The 18192-nt window shown below is 52.0% G+C and overlaps 1 long non-coding RNA gene across 1 annotated transcript; it reads right to left on the bottom strand.

Moving 5' to 3' along the window:
* Positions 1-10250: 10250 nt before the first annotated feature.
* LOC123599670 lies at positions 10251-16236 on the bottom strand. The gene is made up of 4 exons (XR_006713256.1): positions 15698-16236; positions 15009-15184; positions 14504-14684; positions 10251-10487 (listed from the first exon to the last, which is right to left on the bottom strand). It is a non-coding gene; the product is annotated as an uncharacterized LOC123599670 (long non-coding RNA).
* Positions 16237-18192: the final 1956 nt, after the last annotated feature.

Here is an 18192-nt window from a genome sequence, read left to right as displayed (position 1 = left end):
AAAATGATGTCCCGAGTATATTTCATTAAGTTGTTAACGAGCTTCTGTTATCCGCCTTAATTGCCACAGCTCGGCTCCCAAGTGCTAAAACCACATTTGAGGTGTCCTTTGGTAAAACGCGAGGGTAGAGCAGGTCTGGGAGAGCAGAACCAGCCCGATCTGTTGACCAAGAATTTCTAACATTTCTTCCTTCATTTCTCAGGCCTCAGGTTTTCACACCATCGGGAACAGGACGGATGCCATGTTGCTGTTCTTTACTGCAACCGGTTAGCGTCACGGTAAACTCAGGGCTCTTGTCCTAACTTCAGGCTATTGGCCGAATGAAAGCGTTTGAGGGGCGCCTGGGTGGCTCAGGCGGTCGAGCGGCCAGCTCCAGGTTTTGGCTCAGCTCATGAGCTCACAGTTCGTGAGCTCGAGCCCCGAGCCTGGCTTCTCACTGACGGCGTGGAGCCTGCTTGGGATTCCACCTCTCTGCCCCTCCCCCTGTACATGAGGTCCCTCCCCGCCACCATACATGAACACACTATACTCTCCTAACTCACGTTATCATTCAGCCAGGGACTCAAGAGCCGTAAAAAGGACGCTGACCCTTGGGTTTCTGAGTGGTTCTTCTCCACCGTGCACGGAGACTTTTGTAGCTCGATCTTTCTAATGACCGTAGCCTAAAGATTTTAACTTAAGTCTTGTCTGCTTGGGACCCCTGTAACATGTGATCCGCGCCATTCAAGTTAGATATTTATCTACCGTTCTTGTTGTTCTGGAATTAACACATTCTATAGCTCACTGCTTCCCACCCTGCGGCGTGCACAGAACTCACCCGGGGAACTTGTTAAAACACAATCGCACGTGGGGCAGCTGGGTGGCGCGGTCGGTTAAGCGTCCGACTCTCGATCTCGGCTCAGATCACGATCTCGAAGTTCACGAGCTCGAGGCCCCGTGTTGGGCCCTGCGCTGAGGGTGTGGAGTCTGCTTGGTTGGGATTTTCCTCTCTCCTTCTCTCTCTGCCCCTCCCCCACTTGTGCGCGTGCTCTCTCCCTCTCTCTCAAAAAATAAATACACTTCAAAATTTTAAGGAGAAGAATACGATCTCACTTGTTAGATCTGGGCGGGACCCAAACTTTGGCGCTTCAGCAAGCTTCCTGGTGGCGTTGGTGCTGCTCCTCTGGGGACACACCGTGAGCAGCAAGGAACAAAGCCACTGTTCCCACCTCAGTGACGCCTGATATGCCGCTCTTCCACTCGTGGCCGAGGGAGCCAGTGTGGATGGCGAACAACAGAGGACGGTGCGCAATCGCGCCGGGAGAGAACCCCAAAGACGCGCGCGTCTGCGTGAAGTGAATAATGTCACCGCGTCTGCCCACCCACGGTGGCCAGAAGGGTAGCGCCACGCCAGCCGGTCGCTGGTGTCGCCCACGTTGTCCGGGAGACACGATGCATGGCCTGCAGCTCAACCTGTCACATTTCTAGGACACCCCATCTGGAGCCACGACCTTCCCGGGGTCCGAGAGGTCCCGTGTCCTTTACAGAACCTTGTGATAATTGACCAGACGTCGCGTAGCCGCTGGTTGCGTAGCTGTGGGCGCGGCAACGTCTCAGGAGCAGCTGACAGCTCATGCCTCCTCCCTACTGCACACCCCCTCCTGGCTCCTTCCGGTGCCACTGAGGCCGCGGCTCCGTGCCCCTGCACACTCAGTGCCCTCGGATTGGGGTGGGGCCACGGCACTGATGCTGTCCGCGAACCTGAGTGAAAAGGGGGCGGTCCCGGGAGGATGTCCCTTCTCCGAAACCTTCACTCCCCTCTCCGAGACTGAAACAGGGATTCCAGGATCACGGAGGGGCTGATGGGAACAGCCTGGAAAACCGAGTCACCTCTTCCACAAGAGTCCAGCCGCCCAACCAGCAGCACCTGTGACGTGAGCCAGACAGGAACCTGTCTTACGCCGCTGAGATCTCAGAGTCTATTTACTGAACCCAAAGCTCCGCGTGGCAGCCCCCCGCCACCCCACCCTCAACTGCTGCAACATGCGACAAGCAGCTGGTTATTAGGAGAGCTGGTGACCGTGCACCTGCCCCTGTAAAATGCCCTCTGGTTTTCCGGAGTTGGTTCTCAGGGATCTCGTTCGACCACCTTCTTAGTTTTCAGTCTCTGTAACAGCCTCTGCCTGTTGGCACCCCAGGTCCTCCCAGGCACCCTTAATCTTTTGCTATCAAGGGCAATGCCTCTCAAAGGTCAGCATTAGGTGAGCCCCAGGTTTATTTAAATCTCAGGTTTCCCTGGAGGGCCCGTATAATTACACCCCAGCCTCAAAATGACTGCAAGATTAAAGAGAGGGCTGGGTGTCCGTGGGCAGTAAACGCTGGTCTCGGGCGGTGTATTAGCTTTTCTTTGGCTGCCGTAACAAATTACCACAAACTGGGGGTGCTTGCAACCACAGCTGTTTATTCTCCTACAGCAATAGAGGTCAGAGCTCTGAAATCAAGGTGTCGTCAAGGTTGGTTCCTTCTGGAAGGTCTGCAGGAGAATCTGCCCCACTCCTCTCTCTGAGCTTCTGGCAGCTTCCAGGAACCCATGCGTTCCCGCACTTGTAATGGATGCCTTCAGTCTCTGCCCCTGATGTCACCTGGCCTTCTCATCTGTGCGTCTCCTCCCCGTCTCTTCCCGTATAAGGACCCTTGTCGCTGCAATTAGGGTCCACCCCAATCGGGATGGGATCTCCTGTTAGTCTGAACTTGGTTCTTGAATAGAGCAGTTTTTCCTGAGTTCCATCTAGAGGATCGCCTTGACCAGGGGCCCCCGTTACTACAAAACTGGCGTCCCTGCCTCTCACCGTCTTGGTCACCTGTGGTCACCGAGGTGAAGCTGCACGGCCCTTCAGAAAGGTCAAGGGTCCTTAAGAGAAAGCTTCCTTACAGCTCCTGGTGCTGCTAACGTAAAGAGAGCAACAACGGGGTAAGAACCTGGTTGAGGCACGGGCTCCAGATTACCGAGGAGGCCACAGATAGATGCTCCCGGGCCAAACTCAGGTCCGTGCCGTTCCCCGTGTGCGTCGCGGCCATCGGCACCAAGAGATTCCTCCCAACCCGTGGGTCTGGCAGGTTGGTAAAGCCCAGGCAGTCATGGCACCATGTTGACCCCACACCAGGTTTCCTGCTCAAAACTCCATTCTCGTGAAACCCGCACCAATATTGTCATCCCGACCCACCACGTAACCGTTTGCCACAGATTCTGCTAGACCGCCATCCCGTGCGGGGCCAACAGGACCATTTTCACTGTGGAACTCCCAGCAACGACTTCCCCTGTGGGACGGCCATCTGAAGGGAGAGGGAGGTGTATCAAGCCGCCTAGCCTGAATGGCGGGATCCTGACTCGTGTGTGTGATCAGAGCTGCTCCGGACAGAACCGAGCACGCCAAGAGCGGACGTGTTCGCAAATGCGTGATCGTAAGTTGGGTGTCAGAGAATGATGCGCACCATAGGGCGATACTGGAGTGGATTAGCCCAAGGAACCCTCCCGCGCTATGATTCCCCACCCCTGCACCCACACGAAGACCCATCGAGTCAGCTCTCCGGCTCGGCTGGCCAGCCTATCGCCTTTGTTTTTAGCTTAGGCCGTAACCCTGCTTACGCTTAAGTTTTGAGACGCAATGAGGAAAGTACCCCCAATGGTGTTACCAGGGTAATTTCTGTCTTCGTGTGTAGCGCGGGATTCCTCAAATCTTTAACCCATCAGTTATGGGTCCTGATTCCAGACTAGAGTGTAATCAATACTTACTTATTAGGGCAAGTGTCTACCCGCAGCTTGCTGAGCCTGGCAAGTAAAATATTTATGACCTAACAAGCCAGTTTTAACTATTCTCTATCATTACTTTACTACAGCCGACCATCAACGGCTCCAATCCAAAGTTGACTTGTTTTGAGCCCAGCCTGCAGAATCTGCATTCCAATAAGTCTGACGGGACTTCGAACCTAGGAATCAAAATTCACACGCAACGATACATGTTCTCTACCACTTGGTCATTTTTAACTGTCCTGGGTAAGTGTCGGGGCACCTGGGAGGCTCAGGTGGTTAAGCGTCTGACTTTGGCTCATGATCTCACCGTCTGTGAGCTCGAGCCCCGCATTGGGCTCCGTGCTGGCAGCTCAGAGATTCTGTGTCTCCCTCGCTCTCTGCCCCTCCCCCCACTCGCAATCTGTTTCCCTTTCAAAAATAAATAAATACTAAAAAAAATTTTTTCAAGTGCAATATGTAATACGAATTTCTTCAACATCTACCTGGGCCCAGGAATCAGCTCCAGTGCTGAGGGGGCCAGGCCGATGCGTGGACAGTGTTTGTCCCTGAAGGAACCCTTTATGTAGACAGACTCTCAGCACAGCCCCTCAGGGTGACCCGAGCTCTGTTCATGCCCCATTGGGGCCCTGGCCACATGTCGCAGAGGGTGTCGTCTGTGCCTCCCTCCTCCTCCAGCCTGGAATCTCTCTTGTCCTTGCAACCTTCATACTCAGCTCACGGCGGGGCCAAGAGGAGGCATTTGACTCCATTTCGGTGCACTCAGGTGAAGTTCAGAATCACGGGAGGGCCATCAGTGGCTCAGGGCCAGCCCCCGGGTCTTCCCCGTCCCTGGCTTTCCCAACAGCATCAATAGCTCTGGGGTGCCCTTGGGCCCCCCCACATTCCACCCACAACACCGACCATCACAGAGAGATTGTGGCTTCTGTGCCCGTCTCTCGCGGAGCTGCTAGGGGGCCGCTGCCAGAGGTGTGCCCGGGGCCAAGAAGGCGCATTATCTCCTACTGCCACCAGTGTGGGTCGTGGAGCGAATCCACCAAGAGGAGGCATGCCTCTGGGGCGGGGAGGGGAAGTGAACTTCCCATCAGGAGGGCCGGATGCAGGGACCACTGGGGCTGCACGGTGGGGTTCCCTAAGCTCCTGGGGTGCAGACAGCAGAGCGATGGTTTCCTCCTGGAGGGCGCCCCACGGGCCTTCCAACAGGCGCGTTCCCTCCCTGGCGAGGCTGGGGACATGCGCGCAGGCACACTGTTGCCCAGAGAGCTCTCTTTCCTTCCTGCCTCAATGCCCATCCCTCCCTCCCTCCCTCTAGCAGCCTTGCCCTCCTGACCCGGCTGACCGCTCAGGCCTCGTCGCGTGCCCTCGTGACGTGGGGCGCTCAGCACTCGGCTGCAGCGTCCTGTCACCCGTGGGATCGCACTCTCTCTGGGCAGGCTCCGAAAGGCTTGGAAAGCGTCTGCTTCATCCCCTTAGCCTCACAAATGTGCCTAATGCCCACCGACACCTGTGCCGTGATGAACGAACTCCCTCGGGTCACAGGTGAGGAAACCGAGGCAGAGCAAAAGATAAAGTGCCCGCTCTTGGGCCGCACGGCCAGGGAAGCAGTGAGTAGCCAGCCTCACATCTGCGGGCTCTAGACACCACACGAATTTTCACCCCTTGTCCTGTTTAGCCCTCACACCGACCTGGATGGAGGCGGGTCATGGTCGTCCTCCATGGACAGCTGAGGAAACTGAGGCTCAGAGGAGGTGACAGTCGCTGCTGGCGTCCCACCAGCTCCCCCTGGCCCATCAGGAGCCACCTGCCGATAGGGGACGGCTCCCTGTGCCTCCCGTCTCGGGGATCCCCCTGGCCATGAGAGCAGGCTCAGCCGGGCCTCCAAGCTCTGAGGGTCAGCCTCGAGGAATCACGGGCATCCTTGCCTGTCATCGGGACCGTCGTCTTCCCAGTCTTCCCACAGTCACGACCCGCTCATAGCGCACGCCCTCCAGCTCGCCTCCCTGACAAGTGTCCCCGCTCCCTCACAGTGCCTCCTGGGATCACTTCCAAATCAAGCTCCCTGCACCCACAAGCCTGGGAACCCAAATGAGCACGGAGGGAGAGGCACCATCATTTGCCCAAGACCGTACAAGGGAGCAAGTGGTGACTCCAGAATGTGGATCTGGCACCTTCTTCACCCATGGTGCCACACCAGCGCCTGCCACCTGGCTGCAGGCCACTGCTGGCCGCCAGAATAGTGGCCCCCAAAGATGTCCCCGCCCTAGTCCCGGGAGCCTGTGACTATGCTAGGGTAGGTGGGAAAGGGTGGCACTAAAGTTACTAATCCACAGTTCTGACATGGGTGGCTGTCTTGCTTAGACCATCCAAGCGACGCGACGTCCCCACGAGGGGCCTTATAAGTGGAAGAGGGAGGCGGAACAGGGGCACGGGGACAAGAGGACCCCGGTCGACTGACACAGAGAGGGGCAGCGGGTTGGAGCTGAAGATGGGGGAAGGGGTCATGATCAAAGAAGGCGGGTGCCCCCCCCCGTGCTGGAAAAGGTAAGGAAAGAGGCTCCCCCGGCCCCCGGAGCCTCCAGGAAGGACCCCAGCGCCGCCAGCACCTTGATTCCAGCCCGCTGAGGACTTCTGACGCACGAACCGTAAAATAATAGACTTGCATTACGTTAAGCCACTATAGCCTTGGTGATTCGTTAACAGCGGCAACAGGAAACGAATACAACCCCTTAAAGAAGGTCGCACCCCATGCCCGGCGGTGCTTTGTGGACAAGGCTGGGGTTTATTTTCATTATCGTGACTTGCGCATCAACTACACTGCGGAAGATCTTGCCAGGGTCGGCGGCACGGGGTGGGTGGCCCACTTTTGTCCTGAAAGCATACGCCTTGCACTTGAAAACATTTTTGAGCCGGGCTCGTGCGGCCCTTTGCCGAGCGCGGCAGAGGAGAGCTGCACGCGATTCCCCGAGGGCCGAATTCGCCAGAATCTGGGCCGATGAATTTCGGTGTGTCGCTTCCGCCTGCTCTGCGCATGCTCCGAGAAACCGCGGAGCCGTCGCTGTGGCCAAGCGCGTGGCCAAGACGCGCGTAAGTAGTAAGGTTGGAGGATGGCGCCCGCCTGTGCCTCCCGCCAACCTTTGGGGTGCGGTAAACAATTATGACCAGGGGCGAGACAAAGCAAGAGACGACCCATCAAGGAACAGATTTTTAATAACGCTTAACAAGGATTTTTCCTAGAGGACAGTGGCTAATGTGAGCATGTGGTTATCTAATCATCCGGGGACGCCGAAAGTGACACTTTTGAGCAGTCAGCTTCAGAAATTCAATCCGAATGGCGGACACCTCCCTTACCCAGGGAAACTTAAGGAAGCTAAGAATCGGAGCCCCGAGGTGACCTTGGGAGCATCTTCCCCGGGGAAGACAACTGGGTGTCGTATCCAGGCCCATTGGTTTTATGAAGCTGAGAGAAATGATAATGAATTGAATGCCCCTCTCTGAGCTCCTCCCGGGAGGAGGGGGCATCACAACCGGTTAGAAGAAAGTGTCGTTGGGGGAACGGGATGGAAGAGAACCTAAAGGAAGGAAAGGAAGATTCTCACGGGGCTGGGATGCCCCATTCCATTCAATTAAATGGAAAGAGCACCCACCATATTTCAGACTCCGCTCTTGGTATTTGAGATAAAAGGATGAACGGGGGCACAGACACCCATGTCCTGGCATCTCGGAAGAGGCTAGAGACTGAAAACCAAAGAAATTACAAGACAATGTCCTAAGCGCAGCCTCTGAGAATGGACAGAGGGGAGAGCTGAGCTCAGCGGATGGCATTGTTAGATCAGGTATCCTGGAGGGCTCCCCGAAGGAGGTGCTGTTGGAGTTGCTCGCCAGAAGAAACTGCCGGTCCATGGCTGTACCTGGCTAGCCTCCCCATCTCTCGTCATGTGTATGTCCTCTCCGTGGGCAATCTGCTTCCCTTTCATTCTGTCTGGGTCACTAGGCAAGTGTAGGGTTATCAGGTGATCTGTCACTAAAGGTTCTGTGGCCGCCTTAGGCACCCAAGGTGATGTCTGTGCAGGTGTCAGAGTGGGTAGAACCAGGCAGTGGTCTCACAATAGACCAGAAGGACCAATCAGAACAGCGACTCTGCAGAGGCAGAGACCAGAGCAGGTGGCTGTGGGGGAAAGGGCCCGCTGAAGCAAAGCTCCATGGTCCGTGTGAAGGACACGGGCACGAGAAGGGATTCAGCCACTGGGCTGTGGACAAGGTCTTGTGTGAGGCCACACCCCTCTGACTCAAGTTCTTGTCTACCGGGGCCCTAGTGACATCACAGTCTGTCCTGGTCAGCTGGGCTGCCAGAACAAAATGCCACAGACCAGCGGGGGTTAAGCAACAGAAATTGATTCCTCACAGTTCTGGAAGCTGGAAGTCGTAGATCAGGGTACCAGCAAGGTTGAATTCTGGGGAGAGCCCTCTTCCTGGCTTACAGGTGTGTCCCCTGTGTCCCCACATAGTGGAGAGAGAGATTGCCAGCTTTCTGGTGTCTCTTTTTTTGTTATTATAATTTTTAAATGTTATATATTTTTTTATTTATTTTTGGGAGACACACACACACACACACACACGCACACAGAATCCAAAGCAGACTCCTCTCTGCCAGCCCAGAGGCCAACGTGGGGCTCGAACTCAAGCCGCTCAACTGACTGAGCCACCCAGGCCCCCATCTGGTGTCTCTTCTTAGAAGGGCACTAATCCCCATCATGAAGGCTCCACCCTCGTGACCTCATCTGAACCTAATTACCTCCTGAAGTTCCCATCCCCAGTACCATCACGTGAGGCTTAGGGTTTCCACATATGAACTTGAGGCGACAGGATTCAGTCCACACCATGGTGCACGGTGGCCAAGGCCAAGGGCTGAAATCACACACGTTCTAATCCCCAACTCTGGATAAGAGGTGAGATCCTGGGCTTGTCTGTGAAGGTGGCTAGCAGAAAGAAACTCGGGCCTTGTCAGCATCCTTCCATGCTCCAAGGGGCACAGCATGTGCTTGGAGGACCTGCTGGCAGCCAGGACTGGGCCCCCTGCGGTCGATGTGCTGGAGTCAGTGTTCTGATCTTAGCCCTACAGGCTCTGGAACATCATCTCTTTAAGGACCCAGAATGGATCGAAACCTTGATGCCAGTGGACTGGTTTGTAAGAAGGACCACAGCTGTCGACTGGGTTTGGAAACACCTCTCAGCCAGACCAGTGAACTCCCTGGGGTGTGGTTTAGGGAGCTCGCGCGTGACCGAAGCGAGGCGCTCTCCCGGACGCGTCCTTCGGAAATGTTAGTCCCTCTTTGAAGGCAATGACTTCTTCCCGGCTTATCCCTCAAGGCCATTATGTGTCTCCTCTGACCCACCAGTGTTGATTTTAAAATTTAACTCTAAAATGGGAAAATTTGGTTTCCAATGTCTACAGGAGCCCGGGAGGGGAATCCAGCCCTTGGCTCGGCTCTCACGTGTGCACCCATATACGAGGCAGAGGGGCTCATATGGCTGCTGTTCCCGTGAGAAAATTTAAAATCACCGTTAAAGATTATGCCTCGTAACGAACAGCTTTAAATCTGTTTGTTTTTAAAGAAATAGAAAGCTCAAACCTTGAGTTTCCTAAAAGGTGGATTTTCCTTTAAAATCTGGTAAGAGTTGGGGGTTTCTGAACAAGCTGGAAACATAATGAAAAGCAATGAAAAAGAAAGCTCGTGTGTGTGTGTGTGTGTGTGTGTGTGCACGTCTGTGCAAGTGCTTGCGTGTGCATGTGTGCTTGTGTGTGTGTGTGCTTGGATGCGTGTGTGTGTGTGTTTCAGCAATATTGGTAAGTTGCAAGTTCATTACCCTCCTAGCTGGCACTTGAAGGGCACTTACGATGACTCATTTCAACTCTGCAGGAATGTAGCCTGATCTCATAAGAGTGACCTTTCTTGAAGCTGAAATTGCTAAGGTTTTTTTTTCCCCCTTCATATTTTATAACTAGAGGGTTCCCAGACCATCAGTCCCTTACGTGAGGGTTTTTTTCAGTGGTGGTTCCAGCAAATTCTGCAGATGAAGAAGACCTGAATCAGAAGGAGCAAGGAGCTGAGCTTTGAGCTTAGCTGCCCTAACTCAGTATCTGCACTCTGTGAGACTTGCCCTCCCTCCCCCAGTTCCTTCTAGAAAGGCCACCCCAGCCATAGAAAGGGTCCCACTGCGGGGGCCCGGCACCGGCAGATGGTGCCCGTGGACGCAGCCATAAAGCCTGGAGAGTCCGTGCGGAGGTGCGGGCTGGCTGGGGCCGTGTGCGGGAGCTGTGGAACAGGCTCGTGGTGATGAACCAACTCCCAGAGGAACTCAGCCAGTTAAAGGGAAAAAGAAGGTCTAAGGGAACGTGGGATGCACGGAGGCTCACACTTGTGGGTAAATAAGCCAATCAAGTTTCCCAAGTCTTTGATGATGTTTTGCGGAGCCCAGAACACTTCGACGTGGCCGGGCTTTGTGAGGGAAGAAGGGTCCCAACGTGGCTGGATGGCTCCGCCGACGAGTGGCCTCCGTGAGCCGTGGTCGGGGCCTTGGCGTACTTACCTCCTCGTCCTGCCGCCTGGGTTTAGCGTGTTCTGTGGGTGGGTTAGTAAATGGTGAATGAATGACCCAGGACGAGCCAACTAGAGTCTTGTGCTTGCAAACTCCTGTGCATCTGTAATGCAAAGAGCGGAAAGTGAAGCAGCGGACAGCCAGATCGTAGTCTAGACCTCGTAACTCGCGTTTTTGTACGGAACTTAACTACGTTCTCTCCCACTATGTCTTTCTGCAAGGGTCACCGTACCAAGTGACGAGGTCAAGGCAAGAATCCCCCTCAGTTCTATAAATGAGAAACTCAGGTGTTTCCCCATGGTTACCACCCTAGAAAATACTGGAGCCGGTTCCCGACCTCCCACACAATTCTTCGTCCACTGCTCTCAGCTGCAAAGCCGCTGTAGCAAACTCAGATCTGATTCTCGCTGGGGCACTCTCTCCTCAAAACAGTAGTTCATGAGCAGACTGTACTTGAGAAGTTCCTCTGAATGCCAGAAAGGAGCAAACAGCCCACTGTAGAATTTATTTTCCCTAATCTGCGCTAATACGGCGTCTATTTGTGCACGTTTATTGTGATTACTGACTTATTTGTATTAATTTTTTAATTAATAGAGTAGGCTCTACACCCAGTGTGGGGTTTGAACTCACCACCCCGAGATCAAGAGTCCCACGTTCTCCCCACTGGCTCTCTTCTCATCCATCTTGGGACCCCACATCTTAGCTAATTACCTTCGTGAAGATTTTATTTCCAAAGAAGGTCACATTCTGAGGTTCTAGGTAGACATGAATTCTGGGGGGACATTATTCAACCCAGTACAATGCTGAATAATTGGATAGTTTCTTAAAGGGGGTTTAGTTAATTAGTTTATTTATTATTATTTTTGTTGGTGGTGGTAATCTCTATGTCCAATGTGGTCTTGAACTCATGCCCCCAAGGTCAGGAGTCACACGCTCTACTGACTGAGCCAGCCAGACACCCCTGGGTAATTTTTAAATAACAGTTGTAATGAAACTAGAAGATAAAAGGGAGGTTAAGTCACACATTAGGAGCAAAAGCTTCACTGAATCATTCTTCGTTCTGTCCTCAATTGAGACTACCCTTCATGGTTCTAGCGTTGCTTTTTCCAATCTGCTTGTTCTCTTTTCATTGCGTATTATTCTTCATAAAAGTTTTTTTTTAATTTTTTAATGTTTTATTTATTTTTGAGAGAGAGACAGAAGGTGAGCAGCAGAGAGGCAGAGAGAGAGGGAGACACAGAATCCGAAGCAGGCTCCAGGCTCTGAGCTGTCAGCACAGAGCCCGACACGGGGCTCGAACCCACGAGCCGTGAGATCATGACCCGAGCCAAAGTCGGATGCTCAACCAACTGAGCCACCCAGGTGCCCCTCTTGGTAAGATTTTCTATTCCTTCTTTAAAAATGCTTTCGTAACTTTGACATACTCATTTTTTGTGGGATCTTTTTTTCAGATGATTCTATTATGTCAGGGTCTTGCATTGCTTCCGGTGGTATTATCAATGCAAGATCAGTTTATATGTTGCAAGTTCAACTAAGGATTGCTACACTACATAAATAATATCAACTCAGACTTCTCCCCCCACCCCCCTGCTTTTCAGAGCCCTGGACAGGGGCACGTTGGTTGGTGCGTGGAGTTATTTTAAATTCTCTTCGTTAAGAGGGCTGAGTTTCAAGAATCTCCACTTTCGGCAGAGGTCTGAGTTCTAACTTCTGCGAAGACCTCATCTTCTGTCCTCACCAGGTGCGAACAGAGAACAAAAGCTGTCTCAGTGTATTTCTGGGCCAATTAACTCCCTCAGTGACTGCAGCCGCGAATCACACTAGATTGATCTGATTTGGGTTCCCTCTTTGTTTCTAGCATCCGAGGGCCTCTCTTTCTTGTTAACTCCATTACGTATCTGAAATAAACTGTGTCATATTTTATCTCACATTTTTAGATCTCCGTAGCCGGAGGCATTTCGCATTAGCGGACTCCTTCAAGTAGCCAATACCGGAAGCCCAGTCTCTGGGGTTTGTTAAAATCAAGTTAACTAGCACTCCTGGATGTTGGCTCACTGTCAGAGGTGGACCCAGTGTCAATCATGCAGACAAGGTCCTGTTTAATCATAGTTTGTGGGCCAGCGTAGGGTCCTCCCTTAGCTCAGTGGATCCCTCAAAACATGGTTCCAGTATTGAAATAATTGCATGTCATTCTGTTTCTGCTATTTTCTCTCCCCGTGGATTGCCGGGAAGCCTGAGGAGGAATCTCATAGACATTAGATGGATATTTGGGATAGTCAGAGTATGGTTGATTTAAGTCAAAGTCTGAGAAATTGGGAGACATGAAAACGAGACCGTCCTGAGCAGTCCAGGAGTCAGGTGGCTGACCTGCCCCTACCCCTGCCCCTAAACCCATAACCGCTTCGAACAGGAGGTCAGACTGTCGGCCCACCTCTGCCACTAACTGGGTAACACGTCCCTCTCAGAGTTTCTCAACTACAAGATAAGAACACTGGACGAAGTGCCTTACAAGCTCCTGGTAGCTCTTGAGTCATTGGTAAAGGTTCGGGGGCGGGAAAGCTGGGGGTAGAGGTCACTGCCGTTCGGAAGCCATGCAGAGGCTCTGCTGGGCTTAACTTGCCAAGGAACCGGAGGGGCCGGGCTTATTCCAGGTCCTGACACCAGGGCGATGCCCTTCCTCCTCCTGACCTTGGCCTTTGCCTCCTTCCCTTGCAGCTCTTGGGGGTTCATCTACCCCCTTGGGGTTTCTATGTCTTCTTTTGTATGGAATACACCTGCTCTCCCTTTTTCTCAGTCCTGACTGTCTTCTCTCCATTCTTGTCCTCTGTCTCCTCCTGGGCTCTTTCTGGCGGCTGTCCACTCACTACATTAGCAGAGACATTAGAATTCCATGTCTACACGGAATTCGCCGCAATGCTACCGAAGCTCCCTCCAGCCCCCCTACTGCCCTGTCTTTGATGATAACACCATGTTTACTGAGCACTTGAACTGATCCGACCTCTTCAGTGTCCAAGTCCTAACCCCTTGTGCCATGTCTCCTATGCAAGTTGCATGTATTCAACGAGTCGTTTTGGAGTGAAGCCAGGCGCTGTACTGGACACGAGGATTAAATAAAGAATAAAGAAGGCAGACCCCTGAGGCTTGGAGTAGAAAAGAAGCAGGAAAGCAAGACAATCATGGCTTGTGGTTCGTGATAAGTGCTCCGAAGAAAATGAGTCGGGAGACAAGGTAGTGAATGGTGGGGTGGAGAGGGCTGAGAGCTGAGCCAGGGGCTCCAGCAGAAAGCAGGGATTTGAGGAGGCGAGTCTGGTGACCTTTCGGCCTGTGAGTCCCTCTGTATGTGTGGAGGTCCAGGAAGAGCCTGAAGGAAAGTGGCCACGAGGAGTCCGTGCCAGACGGCCCTTCTCCCTCCCTATCCTCAGTCCCTTCTCAGAATCTGTTCTAGAACCATCCAACAGCCAGTATCTCTCTACCAGATTTTGGTTTATTTATTTATTTTGAGAGAGACAGAGCACACACTCGGGCGATCAGAGGAGGGGCAGAAAGAGAGGAAGAGAGAGAATCCCAAGCAGGCTCCGTGCTGTCAGTGCAGAGACCCATGCAGGGCTCACACTCACGAACCATGAGATCGTGACCTGAGCCGAAATCCAAAGTCGGCCGCTTAACTGACTGAGCCACCCAGGCATCCCTGGGTTTGAATTTTAAAACTTTGAGTCAAATTTCCCATTCTTTCCCTTTGGAACAGACACTTTTGTCCCCAGAAAGATGAAAAACAGTACAAAAGCGACACCAATGAGCAGTCTGCTTACTTTTCAGTGTCCCACCCCTCACCCTCACCTTTGTGTACCGGGGATGAGAAACAGGACTCAGCAAGAAGTATCCAAAGACCTTTCTCCTTGGCTCCTGGTCTAGGATGTTGAGCCAAGATGCAACAATGAACTCAACACCCAGGATACTCAAGTCCATGCAAAGGGCTCATGGGGCCACAAGGGAAACCAGCATAAGGCAGCGACACTGCACTCTAGGAAGCTACCAGAATTCAGTGTATTTCAAGAAAAGAGCATGAGCTCATTCAAGGATTTCAAAGCCATCTCCCCTGCAAGCTCTTAGGAGGTCAACCTGACACAGGGACAACCAGGACTCCGCCATCTTGCTGTCGACTGCACCGTGGTCCCCTCGGAATTGCTGATAAGATGAGGCTACCCCATGGTTGGTATCTTCTATGGGAAGTGAGCAAGACCCTGGAGCTGGTGTGGGTCAACCCATCACCAGTTCCCTGGTTTGGCCATGAACATGAGTGCTGAAATGACATAAAGAGGAAGGAAGTTAGAACCATGGGGCTCAGGGCCCATGAGATCGCTGGATCATCCACAGGACTGCTACGTGGGGACTCTTGTTGAGGAAAAGAAGGCTGTGAGCTGTAAGGCCATAAGGGCCCAGCGGTTAGACAACGTGAAGGCACCAACACATTTTGGGAGACGGCGGCACCACGAGGTAAAGCCAGCCCCCCACCCCCGCCTCTCCCCACCCCACATCACACAGGGCATTTCAATCCACGTGGGGAGAAATACATTTGTTGTTTTGTTCACCCCCCAAGAAGAGCCTACGTAATTAAGAGGCTCACTCTCGGGAATTTCTGTATCGATGAGTTTGTGAAATGTTGCCGCAAAGCCAAGGAGCATGATAAATCAGACGGGAGGGAACCGTGAGCTTGTCAGAGAGAAGCGTACGTGGTGATCAGATGGCAACCTGGCCTTTCATCTTTCAGTTCTATTCAGATCTTCGGGAAGTACAAATCAACTAGAGAAATTTAAAAAATGTATATGTGTATATGCATAAGAAAGGCAAAAGTATAGATCCTCTGAAGTATGATCTTTTGTTCTCCCTATTTTTACAATTATATTTATGAAACATAAAACCAGACCAAGTGTTTTTAGTGTTGTTTGTTTGTTTTTCAAAATACAAGTAAACATCAGGGTATGAAGAAAGAATTTCAACAGACTGCTTTTCCATTCCTTTACCCAAGAGTGCCCAATTCTCTCTTTGCCTGGGAAAGAAAGGACATTAGGCCATCGTGTCCTCTCTGGGGATATTTGAAGTGTCTGCAGATTTTCTTTCCTGAGGCTTATAAATCACCCTGCCTCACCCAGGCTTAAATCTCCACCCCTCCTCCTCAGTGGTGATGCTGCCTACCCTCCCCGTTCTGCGTTGAAGATCAAAATGGCCCCATCCTTCAAGCCTCTGGCACGCAAGTTCACAGAGGTTCAGGCTAAAGACTCATTCTGAGACACAGAGATGGTAATCTCTACTTACCCGACCTACTGGCTGTTGTTGAGAAAGACGTTGAGCCAACCAAGTGATTTTTAGTGCAAAGTTCCTCTTCGTTCTTTGTCGCCGAAGGGCTCCTTTCCTTGGTTTTAGGATGCTTAAGGGGAAGTGTGGGAGCTCCTCCTGTGGGAGCTCAAGCCAGGCAGTGGGATGTCACTGGAGGGTCTGTCACTGCAGCTGGGCCATGTTTGCAAGATGAAAAGGCTGTCACAGTCCCCAGCCTTGAGTCCTCAACATGCTCTTACAATGACTCATCGGTTACACAGAGTTCTTATCTTCGGACTGTGGGTCCCAAGCTTTGCCCCACTTTTCCGTGGGGGTGTTCCTGGGTCCTGGACTGCTATTCACAACCTTACACACTTGCTCGGCTGGGCCTCTGGAACAGTACTCGCTTGACAGGGTCGTTGCTGTTAAACCGACATTTAAAAGGGATGAGCAAGGGGTCCTGTGGGCACACATTCCTGAAATGCCATATTGACAAAAGCAGACCTGTTTCTCTGACGAGAGACTTTATTCAGGACCCTTTTCTTTTGCTCACCTCTTTTCTGATCCCCAGTGGAACTCTGCCACGGCTCTTCCCAAAAGCACTTGGCCCTGACCCCGTCTGCTTCCCGGGAAGTCTTATGAGATCTATGTCTTTTGCTGTAATCTGGGAGGTCTGCTTTCGGGGGTCCACGGGTCAGATAATCAACAAAAAGCCGAGGCCGTGGTGTGTCGGGTGTCAATCCACTCAAAAATATCATTGCTCACATGTGTTTTGTACTAAGTCTTTGCAACCTGGCAACAGGTTTATATTTTAGAGAACGCCTCGGTCACGAGCAGCCACATTTCTGATGCTCGGCGGCCACCTGCGGCCAGTGGCCAGGGTGGGGCCAGATGACTCCGATAAAAAGGCAGTCAGGTCTGGGCCCTCAGGAGGGAGAGACCACAGAGGGCTTGGTGACCTTTCCCTGAAGCACAAGAAAAGATTCCAGAGGCTCTGGCCCCCCACCCCCCTTCCCCCCTAATCCTGTTCTACTACTTTTCCTCGGCAGGCTAAAGCTTCTTCTGCAGCTGCCACTGAGGTGGAGGACGCATTACTGTCCCAGCTAAAGCAAACAGCAGCGGTCGCTTTGGTTTCTAATCGTGACCACCTCCGATTGACAGCCGGGCCGAGACTTCAGCTGAGAAAGAAAACAAACACGTGAGAGGAAAGAAAGAAGCAGGACTTTGAGTCGGGCTTATCTTCAGGACACATTCAATTGAGGGGAGAAGCTCCCTCCTTTTTTTTTTTTTTTAAGCAAAGAAAGGTCAGCTGTTAATCATCTTGGGAAACGTGAAAGCCAATGTGGTAAAACTATGACATGTTTTAATGGGCAAAAAAATAGCTGACATAGACTCTACAGGCCAGAAAAAATAAAAGAAGAAGAAGAAGACGATGACGACGACGAAGAAGAAGAAGACGACAACGACGACGAAGAAGAAGAAGAAGAAGAAGACGACGACGACGAAGAAGAAGAAGAAGAAGAAGAAGGAGAAGAAGAAGACACGACGAAGAAGAAGAAGAAGAAAAAGAAGAAGAAGATGACGAAGAAGAAGAAGAAGAAGAAGAAGAAGAAGAAGAAGAAGAAAAAATGCTCCTTTTATCCATCTAAAGAAAAAAAAAATCCCAACCTCATTATCAGCTCTCAATAGAGGATTAACAGGCATTGAGCGGAGAAGCTTCCGGAAGGTTGGCATTCCAGAGAAGCTCATCAGGTTTTTGAAAGAAAGAATGTCAACCCCACTCAACTCCCAGCCTCTTGTCTACCAAATGGGAAAAATCACACACACACACAGATCTGGCCGCTCCAGTCTGTGTTTGCAAAGAGAAGAGTTAAAAGGGCCAGAGCTTGGGGGCGGCCGGGAGGTGGGGGTGGGGGTGTGCTGGCTAAGTGCTCTGGTGAAGTTACCTTGTGCAACCCTCTTCTTTCCCTCACAGCAGCCCAAAGACGTGCCTGAGGTGTGACTGGGGCGTGTGGCTCTTCCCTGTGGGGTTTTCTGTAAACCCCCCAACTCAGTAGGGAGGGGCTGGGGCATCCTAATATTGGGAAAAATCGAACATTCAAGCTATTGCTTAAACTTTCTGCTGCAAATGAATTTTCATGGGCATGCAAGCTGGTGCAGCCACTCTGGAAAACAGTATGGAGGTTCCGCAAAAAGCTAAAAATAGAGGGGCATCTGGGTGGCTCAGTCGGTTGAGCGGCCGACTTCGGCTCAGGTCATGATCTCACGGTCCGTGAGTTCAAGCCCCATGTCGGGCTCTGTGCTGACAGCTCAGAGCCTGGAGCCTGCTTTGGATTCTGTGTCTCCCTCTCTCTCTACCCCTCCCCTGTTCATGCTCTGTCTCTCTCTGTCTCAAAAATAAATAAATGTTAAAAATTAAAAAAAAAAAAAAGTCAGCCTAGTTTAAAAAAAAAAAAAAAAACTAAAAATAGAACTACCCTACGACCCAGCAATTG

The sequence above is a fragment of the Leopardus geoffroyi genome, chromosome C1 (genome assembly GCF_018350155.1).
Source record: "Leopardus geoffroyi isolate Oge1 chromosome C1, O.geoffroyi_Oge1_pat1.0, whole genome shotgun sequence".
Classification (NCBI taxonomy): Eukaryota; Metazoa; Chordata; class Mammalia; order Carnivora; family Felidae; genus Leopardus; species Leopardus geoffroyi.
The sequence above is the reverse complement of the archived record's forward strand: the minus strand, read 5'-3'. Positions and strand labels throughout refer to the sequence as shown.